The following is a 13,025-nucleotide window of genomic DNA, read 5'->3' on the forward strand; positions in this document are numbered from 1 at the left end:
TGCTTTGAGTGCTATATAATGAAGGGACAGACAAGAAATGTTATGAAAGATTCCTTGATCCTTCAACTATTTTGAGTACTATATAAAAAAGGGACCAGAAGAAACATGTTATGAAAGATCCAAAGATCTTTAACTTGTTTTGAGTAGTATATAATGAAGGGATCAGAAACGTTATGAAAGAATCTGTTATCCTTAACTTGTGTTCAGCAGTATATGATGAAGGGAGAAGAAACATGAAAGAATCAGTGACTCTTACATTGTTTTGAGTAGTATATATTGAAGTGACAAGAAACACGATATGAGCAAATCAGTGATGCTTCCCTTGCTTTTTTGATCAGCAGATAACAAAAGGTCGAGAACCATGATATTAAAGATTCAGTGACCCAGAACTTGTTTTATGTTGTATATAATGAGGGCACAATAAACAATAAGAAAGATTCAGTGATCCGTCAGTTGTTTTGAGCAGTATACAATGAAGGGACAAGGATATGAGCAAATCAGTGATCCGTCAGTTGTTTTGAGCAGTATACAATGAAGGGACAAGGATATGAGCAAATCAGTGATCCGTCAGTTGTTTTGAGCAGTATACAATGAAGGGACAAGGATATGAGCAAATCAGTGATCCGTCAGTTGTTTTGAGCAGTATACAATGAAGGGACAAGGATATGAGCAAATCAGTGATCCGTCAGTTGTTTTGAGCAGTATACAATGAAGGGACAAGGATATGAGCAAATCAGTGATTCAGGGTAGCATATAATAATGAAACAAGAACCATGTTATGAACTTGTTTTGAGTAAGTCTATACTTAAAGGCTAAAAAGAACACATGCTATGAAAGAATTAGTGATCCTTAACTTGTTTTGGGTAGGATATAATAACGAGACAAGAAATATCTTACCAAAGAAATAATCATGATGCTTAACATGTTTTGAGTAGTACACAAAAAGAGGATCACAAACACGCTGTTATGAAAGTATTCACTGAGAAGACACTTATCACCTATTCATGCAGTGGATGGTTGTTGAAAAGACATTTACAAACTCAGCAGTTGGCCAACTTTAAGGACTTTATATGATCTGCTTCAGAGCACATTATTCTCTGCATACTGAAATTAACTTTTTAGATGTGTGTTTAGAATGCACCCATGAAAATCCAGGGTATAACTGTTAATCAGCAACCCATACTTTTCATAAGTGGTGACTAATGGAATTGCAGGCCTCCCAAAACGCAGACCTTTCAAAACAATATTCTCTATAGTTGGTTGCATCCATGATTAGTAGGCATGTCCATTTTCATAAAGTCACAGTGCATATTTTACTGACCGGTCACAGAGAAAACAAAGAAAACTGGAAAAAAGTCTGTTTTAGTGGCTCAAACGTTTGTGGATACACCTCCATGACCACATGTAAAGTCTGTTTTAGTGGCTCAGACGTTTGTGGATACACCTCCATGACCACATGTAAAGTCTGTTTTAGTGGCTCAGACGTTTGTGGATACACCTCCATGACCACATGTAAAGTCTGTTTTAGTGGCTCAGACATTTGTGGATACACCCCCATGACCACATGTAAAGTCTGTTTTAGTGGCTCAAACGTTTGTGGATACACCTCCATGACCACATGTAAAGTCTGTTTTAGTGGCTCAAACGTTTGTGGATACACCTCCATGACCACATGTAAACCCCTATGAAGATATTTCATCATGCTATCAAGGCGAGGCTTAGAACATCTACAAACTGCCCTCATGACATATTATTTCCAGAATTCACAATATCAACAAGAAGACACAGTCATCAATATCCCCTGCATTACCTCCAATTTCAGTCTAAGTCACACTTGTTGCCATGGAAACGCCAAAATATTTTTATTCAGAATTCTAAAACTATCAAAAGGCACCTATACACCACCAGACCAATCTAAAGTTTGGTGAAGAAATATTAAACGGTTTTAGAGTTCTGCTCCGGAAAAGGTAAATGTGCACAGACTGGCGGGGTGCATTTTAATATCACCCGCAAAACGTGTTGCAGGGGATAAAAATCAAATCCTCAGAGCCTGTATTTATATACCTCTGTCATTTCTGATGCACCATATTTCTTCAAAGTGGACCGTGTGACAGTTTATCTTCAAAAGTCTCTTCCTAAGATTTGCTGTCGGGAAAGACCCTTGAGGTTTCTCAATGTCTAGTCATTCTACTTTCGTTCTTCCATGTTGCTTGTGACAATGCTTGAAAACTGTTGACAAATTAAATAAAAGATAGTGTTTCTACTTTCGTTCTTCCATGTTGCTTGTGACAATGCTTGAAAACTGTTGACAAATTAAATAAAAGATAGTGTTTCTACTTTTGTGTTGCAAAAAGTAATCTACAGTTCAACTCACACTAGGCATCTATCAATCTAACGTTGCACATTGTTTCTGGGAAAGGGGGCATTGATGTTACAGTGGAAGGCGGAATGGAGACTTGTCAGTTGGGAGTTTGACAAATACTCAGCCTCTCAGAGATACATTACAGATCCAGATTAGTGCAGTAATAAAATCACTCAACTCTTTCGTTGGTTTAATTTTTGCTATAAACAATAGAGATGGTGTTAGCCTAACAATTAGAATCTGAATATGTAAGTACGGTAGAAACATATAATTTCTTTCAATTTGTAATGGATCCCCAGGAAGATGGGAATGACAGGAGGAAATTTTCTGTTAGATTCAATTCATTCAGGGTTTAGCTTTGAAATAAGTTTTAACAGTGAGTGAGTAAGTGAGTGAGTGAGTGAGGTTCAACTCTGCCTGAGACAGTCCTCCAATACAAAAATAAATGTTCCGAATTTTCAAAAAGAATAAATAAAGATGATATACGAGGGTTGGCTGAAAAGTTCTAAGCCTCACTGTGAAAAAAAGTTACAAAGTCCACGTTTGTAATTTATTTTTCTACATAGTCCCCTTCCAAGTTCACACACTTTTGCCAGCGATGCTGCAAGGCCCGAATCCCGGTCAGGAAGAAATCTTCTTCAGCTACCCTAAAAAAATCAGTCACAGCGGAAATAACGTCATCATTACTTGCAAAATGGCGACCGGCGAGTTCCTTTTTCATTTTGGGGAACGGGTGGAAGTCAGAAGGAGCCAAATCAGGTGAATAAGGAGGATGATCAATGAGTTCAAAGCCACAATCGCGGATTGTTGACATGGCCACCACCGATTTGTGAACAGGCGCATTGTCTTGGTGGAAGAGGACACCTTCATCCCTCGTCGTTTGGCTTTGATTGCTTCTCGCAACTGGTTCAGTAGATCTGCATAGTATCTGCCGTTGATAGTTTGACCTTTTTCAAGATAATCAATGAGCAGAATACCCCTGGAATCCCAAAAGACTGATGCCATCACCTTTCCAGCTGAAGGAACAGACTTGGCTTTCTTCGGAGCTGGTGAATCAGGATGCTTCCACTGTTTTGACTGTAGTTTTGTTTCTGGTTGAAAGTGATGTATCCAGGTCTCATCCATGGTTACAAATCGTGCCACAAAATCATCGGGATCTGCTTCAAAATGACGCAAATTGTCAAGGGACGTCTGGAACCTGACACGTTTCTGTTCTGCTGTCAAGAGCTTTGGCACCCATCTTGCAGAAACTTTAGTCATTCCTAATTCGTTGGTGATAATATGCTCAACCCTCTCATGAGAGATACCCACTACACTAGCAATATGTCGAGTAGTCAATCGTCGATCATCCATCAACATATTGAGCACTCGCGTGATGTTTTCTGGAGTGGTTACTGTTGAAGGCCTTCCTGAGCGTGGGTCATCATCAAGGCTTTGTCTGCCACGCTTAAATTCTGCAGCCCACTTCTTTACTGTGGAAAATGAAGGAGCATCATCCCCTAGAGTGGAGACCATGTCAGCATGTATCTGTGTTGGGGACATCCCTTTCTTTTGCAAGTACTTGATGACTGCCCTGTATTCAGTTTTGTCCATTTCTGATGATTTCAGAGGGTAGGTTTACCAAAAGAGCTGTAGTTGAGATAAAACTATTAGTTCGTTTGTAGTTCTTGTGTCTATGATTCACTAAATGATTGTCCTCATTGGTGGCAAACACCTGTCTCTACCTGGAGGGGAAAAACCACTCAGGCTGAGAACTTTTCAGCCAACCCTCGTAAGTAACACCCAGTCAGTGACTTAGTTCACAACTTACTGATGCATATACAAATGCTTGCTTTACCTTGGACATTAGTGAGTGTTATTGGGGTTCCTTGATGAAATACCATTCATTTAGTATCAAAGAGCATCAGCATTAGAGTGACTATTGAGAGGGAAACAACAATTGCCATACTAAGTCTACTGCAACAAACTATTGTGATCATGACAGTCTACTGCAACAAACTATTGTGATCATGACAGTCTACTGCAACAAACTATCGTGATCATGACAGTCTACTGCAACAAACTATTGTGATCATGACAGTCTACTGCAACAAACTATTGTGATCATGACAGTCTACTGCAACAAACTATTGTGATCATGACAGTCTACTGCAACAAACTATTGTGATCATGACAGTCTACTGCAACAAACTATTGTGATCATGATAGTCTACTGCAACAAACTATCGTGATCATGATAGTCTACTGCAACAAACTATTGTGATCATGACAGTCTACTGCAACAAACTATTGTGATCATGACAGTCTACTGCAACAAACTATCGTGATCATGATAGTCTACTGCAACAAACTATTGTGATCATGACAGTCTACTGCAACAAACTATTGTGATCATGACAGTCTACTGCAACAAACTATTGTGATCATGACAGTCTACTGCAACAAACTATTGTGATCATGACAGTCTACTGCAACAAACTATTGTGATCATGACAGTCTACTGCAACAAACTATTGTGATCATGACAGTCTACTGCAACAAACTATTGTGATCATGATAGTCTACTGCAACAAACTATCGTGATCATGATAGTCTACTGCAACAAACTATTGTGATCATGACAGTCTACTGCAACAAACTATTGTGATCATGACAGTCTACTGCAACAAACTATCGTGATCATGATAGTCTACTGCAACAAACTATTGTGATCATGACAGTCTACTGCAACAAACTATTGTGATCATGACAGTCTACTGCAACAAACTATTGTGATCATGATAGTCTACTGCAACAAACTATTGTGATCATGATAGTCTATTGCAATAGTTTGTTTTCTCCTTGAATTCTCTCATTTGAAGACATTTCCCAAATGAATGTATAGTAACTATGAAATATAAACAAGTTGAAATAGTTTCAGTTAACCGAGAAGCAGCTTCAAACCCAGATCAAACAGATAAACAGTTAAATAATAAATGACAAAATGCTGTAAGTCATCACCAAAATAACTTGTATTTTGTGCTGTGCATTTATTAACGGAAGTCAATCGAACACTATCGATAGTCATACATACTTGTTCCTTTCTAAAACTGATTAACTGTTATCAAAGACTCAACAATTGCAATCCATCGCTAGTTCGTTGTATTTCTACAGCACGGAGTATCACGGAGCATAAGTGATTGAAAAAAGTGTGATGCACAGATGCAGGCTCACATGAATCATATACCAGTGAATCTAAATATCTCTGATTATCACATATAAACAATGAAAATGATTTCTGTCAAATCAGTCTAATGAAAAACAAACTGTCATCCCTGTATCCTGTTTGGACGAGAATCCATTTCTTCCCAAGTAAACAACTGTGTTAACTTCTTTGTTCAAGAAAAACTTATTTACGTATTGGACACAGTATTTTCCAACTGCTTATCAAAGACTAAATCAATATGAGATGGACGTTCTCAAATAAGAATATGCATACTTAATATCATCTGTTTGATGGCAGAAGTCATCAAAGAACTTTTCCATTCAGAAAGATAGTGACCCTGTCCACTGGACAAAGCCTCTTTATTTGACTGGTGGCTTCAAAGCATTGCTGCATGCATCAAAGGTTCAAGAAAGTAGGATTTAATGTGGATTAAGAAAAACTATTTTCCTAAAGGCAACAAACAATAAATGTAATGCACCATATGATCAGCTCTACTGACCTTTGCCTATAGAGGAGACTTAGCATGCTTACTGTAAATAACATACATAGTACCAACCGATATCTAGAGAAGATGAAGATATCACATGAAGATATCAGAGAGGAATACAGACTTAATATTCTTCTATGTCCTTGTTGATGCTAAATTTGAGAATGTGTATTCAAGAATTGAATTTGACGTCAATATTTTTTTTACTACACTAACAAGGGTATGGCGCCAATAAAATTGGACTAAAATTATTGGACTTACAGATAGAGCCTGTCTCTAAGAAAACTTTGATTCCCCACACGGGTACAATGTGAAGGCTAATTCTGGTGTAACCTGCCGTGATGTTGCTGGAATATTGCAATAAATGGCATAAAACCATAATCGCTTCTTAGACAACATGACCATGTCAATGTAGGCTTACAGAGAGAGTGAGTGAGTGAGCAATGTTTCAGCTATACTGCGGCAGACTATAAATAATCAAGTCTGACCCAGACATTTCAGTGATCAACAACATGAGCATGGATCTATGAATTAGGGAAATGATGACATGGGTCAACTGAGCTACTGAGACAGACACCCAATATCGCTTGTTGCCTCTTATGACAAGCATGGGTTCTTAAAGGCCAATTCTGACCCGGATTTTCATGGTTCTCTTAAAGACACATGTAGCATGGTCAAATGTTACACATGTTCTATATGGTAATATTTCCTGTCCAGACCTCTTTAAGATATTCGATTCAATGATTACCCCTATTTTATGCTATGGTTCAGAAGTCTGGGGATTATCTTATTGTAAAACTGTCGAGTCTGTTCATCTTGCTTTCTGCAAATATTTTCTGAAAGTCAACAAATCCACTTCATCAAATATGGTTTTAGGAGAATGTGGTAGGTATCCACTACAGCGTGTGTACACAACAAAGGTTATTAAGTATTGGTGTCACTTATTGCAGCTACCCAAAGATAGATTACCATACCAGTCCTACATGATGCTTAAGGCACTTGATGAGTGTGGGAGAATTACATGGGCTAGTAAGGTTAAACATTTACTATTCCAGTTTGGTTTTGGTTATGCCTGGTTAAGTCACAATGTTGGAGATTCAAAGGTTTTCATATCTATGTTCAAACAGCGGTTATGTGATAATTTACAGCAGACATGGTACTCCTCTCTAGAGTCTTCACCCAAATGTTACCTCTACAAATCGTACAAATCTTTGTTGGATGTTGAAAAGTACCTACGATGTGATTTACCTCTTTATGTAAGAACTGCTATTTCTAGATTTAGATGTTCAAACTTCAAAATTGCCATAGAAACAGGAAGATACACTAATACTGATAGACATCTAAGACTGTGTAGCCACTGCAAAAATAATAATGTAAATGTCATTGAGGATGAATTCCATATTTTATTGGAATGCCCACTATATGCAGATATTAGAACGAAATACCTTAGTAATACGCTAAAGAAACCACACAACCTCATGTCTGTTGTTAACATTTTTAAAGATCCCAACACAAATACTCTCCATAATGTTGGACATTTCCTCTTTCATGCTGAAAAGACGATCCATTTAAAATATGCTCAGCGACTGTAATTGAATTATGTTTGTATTTTGGGCCTGTGGCCTTTATACAGAATAAAAAAATGTCTATGTCTATGTCTATGTCTATATGGGATTACACTTTGCTGGTAATGTTCAGATTACAGTCATTTTGTTGGGTGGCTGTCCCACTCAGAATTCGAACAGAATTTGTGCAGAGTCAAGGACCTAATTGACAGTGCACAGAGTCAGCCATCTAACCCACTCAGCCACTGCGGCTTCCACAACAATGGTAGTCTTGACAATTTATACCAGTTGTACAACATCAAATTCTAAAAAATAACTTATGTTACACATGAAGCTGACAGAACATTTCCGAGTCAGCAGCCAGCAGTATATATAAGATCCTAGGTGGAAGTCAACACTCAAAAGTACCAATCATTGTCCTTTATTGAGAGAGGGTATGCCTTTGAACGGAAAAATGAAATGAGTTTTTATGGACATCAACTTCATTATTCCTAGATGCATGTATGTTTTGGAGCATATATTTACTCCTTCATCAGAACTGTTGTGTTCCTCATAATAAAGAAGTTGACATGAAAGAGCATAATCTATAATTTACCAGAGTGCACACACAGACAAACTCCACTTTCTTGGGTTCAGGTTCTAAATCTCCCATCCAATTGGGTGGCTTTTCAGTTTCAAAGGCCTCATTTATTCTGTCAAAATTATATATATTCAGAGACTAAAAGTTAGTGTAAGAATGGCTGACAGTCGTTGTGCAACTCAGGATTCACAACTTACAAGTAATGACATATTACAAGTTATGACTTGAAAACAAGAACACAAAGTCATCAATATCTTCCGCAACAGTAAACAACTCTTCATGAATATATCTATATATCTGTTATGATTATGTCAAATGTTTGGGTGTGTATATAGCAAAGTGGAAGGAGAGTATTGAAAGCTTTAAAGTTCTGTTCCAGAAAGGAGCATGACCATCAAGTTCAGTCAGTTTAACATATTGCCCAGGAAATGCAAAAAGGATTTTATTCAGAAATCCCAAACTACCAAAAGGCTCCTGTAAAGGTTTCTTAAAGAAATAGTGTATGCTTTTAAAATTCTGCTCCAGATACAAACACTACCACTAATTGTAGTCGAAGTCAAACTTTTTTTATGAAAAACAAAGTTTATTTAGAAATCCAAAATTATGAGAAGGCACCAGTTTACAACCAGATCTATCTATGTGCCAAGCTTGGTGAAGAAGTTTAACATTCTGGTCCAGAAAAGACGAATGTGTATGGATGCAAAAACACAGAGATGCATGGATGGAATCCATTGTAATACCCCCTACAAATAACAAGTATGAAAAGTTACTCAATGATTCTGTTTACACGTCATAACAAAAAGTGAACCAAACAATCGAACAAAATGTTCATTTAAAGGTGCAATAACACTATGACAACTCCTAACTTGAACATTTCTATCACAGGTTACATAATGGATGGGCATGACTGGTTACACATGAGAGTTAACTTACAATTACAAGTGACATTGACTATCATGGTTCAGTGACTAACTCAACTCCCATTACAATGCTCAGCAGCAGGTGCTCTCTGTTGAAGGCAGGTGGTGGAGGTCGTTACTGCTGGATATGAAAGCTGAGCTTTGGGTGGGTGTATCAACAGGTAAGCCAATAGACACTTCTCAAATAACTGGAACTTTGATAGAACTTATGTTTACATGATACAGAAGCAACCTATATGGACAATGTGGATACTTAGTATTCTATTTATGGAATACAGAGGCCCAGATAAGCTGCGTTTTCAGGTAAACTATGCCTAGAAAAGTCCAATTATGAATTGAAAATAATTACGCACTTAAAATCTTAGCTATGCAAAAACTTTAAAACATACGGAATAAATTTATAAAAAATCGATTGCGGAATGAAAAAGACATCAATTGCTATCAAGTTGCGTAATTAGTACAGTGGAAGCTGTCAAAACTGGTATCTGTCCAAACCAGCAAGTTGTCAACACCAGCATAAAGTCTCAGTTCCACCCGTGGCTTGTACATTTATCACCAGCTCTACAATCGAGTACACTGTCTACACCGGACCATTTCTTCAGTCCTGGTGAGTGCCGGTTTAGACAGCTTCCACTTACAGGACTAGTGTTGTAGTGTCAGTACACTCGATTTCACTCTCACTTTTAGCAATATTCCGGCACTATCACTGCGATGGACACTAGAAATGAACCACAATATAAGGACTATTAAAAAAGCTAGTGAGCTCCTGATAGTCCAAAAACTGAAATATATTTTTATTATCCTTGTGATACCAGGGTGTTGGGTTCATGCCATGTTTAGCAATATTCTAAGAATATCTCGACAGGGGACTTCAGGAATGAGCAATGAGGAATGCAAATTTGGAGAATCAAACCCTGGTCTTTGGCATCATGAGCGAACAGTTTAATCACTTGACTACCCCATGAATTAATCCTGTGTATATCTTCCACATGTAGAGGTTCCAAACTATTAATTAAGCTTAATTTCATACACAAAGTCTGGCAAACTCCTTTTCCAAAAGATCTGAGAATTTGTGTTTGCAAAAACAAAAGTACCTAGCCATTCCTGTTTACTTGTTTCGATTGAAAAAAGTAAACATTCTGTACCATCTACCCACAGTTAAATCATGTCAAGCTCAAGAACACAAAAAATAATTAACTTTTTGCCCAAAAATGCTACCTGTCACAAAAATGATATATTTTTGGCACTGGTTAGAAACTCCTGTTACAGATAAACAGCAGAATGTGGAGTGTCCGTCATCGATACACCAAGCTCATGAACAATCAGCAAACTGTAGCCAACTGTCATGTCATTACCATTACAGAAAGCAAAAATTCCATGTACATCCACCTATATTCAAACTATTGTTTACTAACTTATCAACCAGAAAGGAACAGCATGTTTAAATCATTGTTTTGCAGAAAAAGATGATATGTAGCCTACTGGTATTCATAATACTGCCAACTCATGTCAATGAACTGCTGTTTGGAACATTGCCCTCCACCCACACCACACACACACACACACCAGTCCTGTTATCTATAGACTGTAACCTATAGACTATAGACTATTTTTGCATCATATTATTATGGAACATTCCGTACCGTGTGAGCACATTTTCATACAATAAGCATTCGAATGCCGGTACTTACAAAGTTGGCAAGATGTGTCAATAAATCCACCAGATTCTAGTAAACAATAAAATATTCTCCACACAGTATTTTCTTCCCTAGTACCACTACCCCTTGATAGCTGACCTGTCATGATGTGGGTTAGATTTGCTCTTCATCAACCAAGACTTGTCGTAAGAGGCAACTAACAAGATTGAGAGGACTGACTTGGCTGACAAATGGCATCTAATCCCATTTGTGTAGACGGATGCCCATGCAATTCATCACTGGATTATCTGGTCCAGACTTGATTATTTACAGACCTGAGGCTCTCGGCCATTATAGCTGGAATATTGCTGATTGCAGCATTAAACAACAAACAAAACAATAACAAAAACATATTTTATTGGGGGGTTGAGGGGTGGGGGTATGCAACATGTTTATATTCCCATTTCTGTATTCTATATCGTGAATAAAAAGTTAAGCACCAGCTAAGATGTGAAGCTGTGGAAATATTTGGCTGAACTAATTGAGAAGACCAGCTGAAGATACCAAACCAGGAAGCATAATCCATGTCAGGCATAAAGAGAAATCTTTTCAAAACACTATAATAATCTTCCTTGCTTGTTTATAACTTCATAACAATTTTTGAGAGACATTTAGAAGTTGGTACTGAAGTAGAGGACAATATGGATGACAACTTCTTGTTTATTACGTATATATATGTATATGTTCCTTACCCCTTCGTCAGGTGAACTGATACAAACGAGATACACCAATGGTATATATATATATACTTATTTTTACAAGACGCCACTGTTGGATAGATGATATGAAATAAATGAATTAGAAGCATGTGATGAGAGGGTGAAACATACAGACAGAGGGTATATCTTTTACTCAAGGGAAGATTTTATACAAGTCATTAGTGGGTAGATATAAACTTTGATAATTTCTAAAGAGTAGACAGTTTGCTTGATGCGAACAATGATTTCATTTTAGTGGGATGCTAACAGTTTCAAGTTGATGATAGTGTCTAATCATTCTTACAAAGATATATATTTCTCTAGGTAATCTGCCTAATTCTCCATATACTATGAAGCTTGGTGTAGATGAACTGAGTCCAGTAGCATATTTACAAAACTTTAGGAGTATCTTTTCTACAACTTATAGGTTTTTGCAATGCCAAACTTCACATCCATATATGACCCTAGGTAAAAGTAACATGTCAAATGCTTTCAGAAGTGTATCCATCAGCAAATTATATATTTCAGAGTCTTTTCAAGAGTGAGAACATGGCTTTGGCTGCACCATTAGTGAGTTCTTTAATAGCAGTTATCATCCATCCATTTAAATGAAAATGGATTCCAAAGTATGTGTACCCATCACACATTTCAGTTATTTGCTGCTCAACGGTAAACGTGGTAAAAGAAAGTCTGGAGTGATCAGTAGAAAACTGCGTCTGCGAGCTTGTGACGTCATGCATTTCTAAGCACATATTTGTGACATCATAGATCTGCGGGCACATGTCAGGAAGTATAGTTTCATGATCTGTGGCAAATGAAATCACATTTTTTTTAAATTATGAAGTAAGAATGACATTATATGATATATAGGTTATCACACTCATGTGTTTTGGGATGGTTAATATCCTGCATTAGGAATAAAGACTATGCATTTAGCTTGCCAAGGTTAACTAAATACTATGCTTATTCCCAATGCAGGATATTAACCATCCCAAAATACATGAGTGTGATAACCTATATATCTTCTTAGTAAGTTGTCAGCACCTCAGAGTCTCAGGCACACAGTGTTCATTCAGCCATAACATTGCATTGGAAGTACCATGAAGACTACGCTCACAGAACCAAGAAGGGTCACGAATTAAGCCTTCCCGGCCATGAACTGTCTGGACAAGACACTAAATCCTTACATACCCCATTTGTTACCTGGAAAGAAATAGAAACAATTTCCAAAATCAGTACGTCTTTGGCGATTCCTAGCTCCTGCACGAATATTTATTGGCCAGGGTGCCACTTTATGTACAAAATCTGACATAACATTACTGTCACATGATCACCTTAGTACTAAGATGCACACAGTCCTATAATTATTCAATCTAGATCTAAGTACAGCAATTACCTGTTCTTGTTGCCACAGATGTTGTGTAACAGCGGACATGTTTTCCATCATCCCATGTAATTAACAACAGCATGCCATTCCCGTAGACACGGTTACAATCTTGTAATTGTTTTGG

General features: G+C 37.4%; 2 protein-coding genes across 4 annotated transcripts in view; one reads left to right on the plus strand and one right to left on the minus strand.

Moving 5' to 3' along the window:
* LOC137257987 (leucine-rich repeat and coiled-coil domain-containing protein 1-like) overlaps positions 1 to 13,025 on the minus strand; it is a 489,406-nt gene that overhangs the window by 260,056 nt on the left and 216,325 nt on the right. The window lies entirely within an intron of this gene.
* The window catches only part of LOC137257990 (FMRFamide receptor-like), a 53,329-nt gene that overhangs the window by 18,618 nt on the left and 21,686 nt on the right, over positions 1 to 13,025 (plus strand). The window contains exon 1 of one of the 3 annotated variants that reach the window (XM_067795516.1): positions 9,205 to 9,280. The exons of the other annotated variants lie outside the window; for them this stretch is intronic. The gene's annotated coding sequence lies outside the window, so the exon portion shown is untranslated. Of the gene's footprint in view, positions 1 to 9,204; positions 9,281 to 13,025 lie in introns of those variants that run through there. 3 annotated transcript variants of the gene reach the window in all.

This window comes from Haliotis asinina, chromosome 12 (genome assembly GCF_037392515.1).
Source record: "Haliotis asinina isolate JCU_RB_2024 chromosome 12, JCU_Hal_asi_v2, whole genome shotgun sequence".
In the NCBI taxonomy this organism is placed as follows: Eukaryota; Metazoa; Mollusca; class Gastropoda; order Lepetellida; family Haliotidae; genus Haliotis; species Haliotis asinina.